The sequence below is a fragment of the Orcinus orca genome, chromosome 13 (assembly GCF_937001465.1).
Source record: "Orcinus orca chromosome 13, mOrcOrc1.1, whole genome shotgun sequence".
NCBI classification, from domain to species: Eukaryota; Metazoa; Chordata; class Mammalia; order Artiodactyla; family Delphinidae; genus Orcinus; species Orcinus orca.
The window spans coordinates 17102920-17105296 of record NC_064571.1 but is presented as its reverse complement, the minus strand read 5'-3'; the positions used below and the strand labels follow the sequence as shown (position 1 = coordinate 17105296).

Below are 2377 nucleotides of genomic sequence, written 5' to 3'. Positions count from 1 at the left end.
CCATGGCGCCGAAACTCCCCCCCTCCACCACCCTTGGTCTCCGCCTGTGAAGGGACTTCTAGTGTGTGGAAACATTTTCTCTTTCACAGCTCCCTCCCACTGGTGCAGGTCCCGTCCCTATTCTTTGTCTCTGTTTTTTTCTCTTTTCTTTTACCCTACCCAGGTACGTGGGGAGTTTCTTGCCTTTTGGGAGGTCTGAGGTCTTCTGCCAGCGTTCAGTAGGTGTTCTGTAGGAGTTATTCCACGTGTAGATGTATTTCTGATGTAGTTTTGGGGAGGAAGGTGATCTCCGCGTCTTACTCTTCTGCTATCTTGAAGCTCCTCTACTTGTATTTTAAAAAAGACTGTAAAATGTTCCTGAAATGTAAGAGTATTTAGTGAGTGGAGATCATGCCATGATTGCTTATTCTTTCAGGGAAAACTGAATATTGGCATGAAGTCAGTTCTTTCCCCAGTAGTTTAACATGATGTTCAGGTACAAATGTTTCTCCAGCCATTTTAGCTGAAGACTCCAAGGGAAAAAAAACACATTTATTCTTCAGCTTTATTGAGACATAATTGATATATAACCTTGTGTAAGTTTAAGGTGTACAACATGATGATTTGACACCAAAATGTTTACCACAATAAGGTTAGTTAACACATCCTTCAACTCACACTATTTCCATTTTATTGTTGTTATGGTGGGAATGGGAAAGCTCTACTCTCATAGCCACTTTCAAAAGTACAATATGTTACTGTTAATTATAGTCACCATGCTATACCTTACATCCCAGAATTTATGAATCTTATACTTGCAAGCCTGTACTGTTTCACCAGCTTCTCCTTATTTCCTTCACCCCTCACTCCCTGGCAACCACCATTCTACTGTTTCTGTAAGTTTGATGTTTTCAGATTCCACATATAAGTGAGATCATACATTATTCTTCTTTCTCTGACTGACTTGATTCACTTAGCATATTGCCTGAAGATCCATTCATGTTTTTCCAAATGGCAGTTTTCTTCTTTTTATGGCACAATAATATTCCATTATATGTACATATATTTCACATTTTCTTTATCCATTCATACACCAGTGGACACTTATGTTATTTAGATTGTTTCCATATTTTGGTTATTCTGAATAATGCTGCAACAGACATGGGAGTGAAGATATATCTTCAGAATAGTGATTTAATTTCTAATGGAATTGCTAGATCATATGGTATTTCTGTTTTAATATTTTGATTACCACCCATATTGTTTTTCATATTGAATACACCAATTTTCATTCCCACAAACACTGTATCAGGGTTCCTGTTTCTCCACATTATTGCCAACATTTGCTATCTCTTGTCTTTTTGATAATAACCACCCTAACAGGTGTGAGCTTTTGATTTACATTTCCCTGATATTAGAAATGTTCATACCTTTTCATGTAGATGGCCATTTATATGTCTTCTTTGAACAATGCCTATTCAAGTACTCTGACCATTTTAAAATCAAGTTGATTTTGTTGTTGTTGTTATTGAGTTGTATAAATTTGTTGCATATTTTGGATATTAACTTCTTATCAGATATATAGTTTGCAAATGTTTGCAAATATCAGATATATAGTTTGCAAAACTCCATATGTTCTTCTTTTATATACAACTCAGTTATTATAGAATCTAATCAAGAGAAATCTGACCAAGAGTGCATAATTATTGTCTTCTCAAGACACTAAATTTTGAAGCGACTTTTTAAGCATCAATAGATAAACTCACACTCATTTGCGTCTTACTTTGCTCACTCAAAATTAACTCAAGAAACCTCTTCAGTGTTAGATTCTACAGCACATTTAGTAAATTGGTATCCTACAGAGAAGATAAATATGGCCTCTATGTAGTATGACATACATATTTGGGAATCATTCCATATTTTTTATATATGGACCTCATGATAATCAGAAACTAAAAATCTATAACAGGTACACACACAAAAAAGAAAAGGGAATCCAAACATAGCAGTAAAGCTAGTCATAAAATCACAAGGAAGGAGAGCAAAAAAAGAAGGAACAAAAATAAACTACAAAACAACCAGAAAACAAGAAACAAAATGGCAATAAGTACATACCTATTAATAATTACTTTAAATGTAACTAAATAAATGCTTCAATCAGAGACATAGAGTGACTGAATGGATTAAAACAAACAAACAAAAAACTTAACTATTCTCAATTTTTTAAAATTTTTTTTTTAATTTTTGCTATTTTTTTCTTTTAGTGTTTTTTTTTAACATCTTTGTTGGAGTATAATTGCTTTACAATTGTGTTAGTTTCTGCTGTATAACAAAGTGAATCAGCTATATGTATACATATATCCCCATATCTCCTCCCTCTTGCCTCTCCCTCCCATCT

The 2377-nt window shown here is 34.0% G+C and overlaps 1 non-coding gene across 1 annotated transcript; it reads left to right on the top strand.

The window, feature by feature from the left end:
- Positions 1-1798: 1798 nt before the first annotated feature.
- Positions 1799-1903, top strand: LOC117201998 (U6 spliceosomal RNA). The gene has a single exon (XR_004484153.1). It is a non-coding gene; the product is annotated as a U6 spliceosomal RNA (small nuclear RNA).
- Positions 1904-2377: the final 474 nt, after the last annotated feature.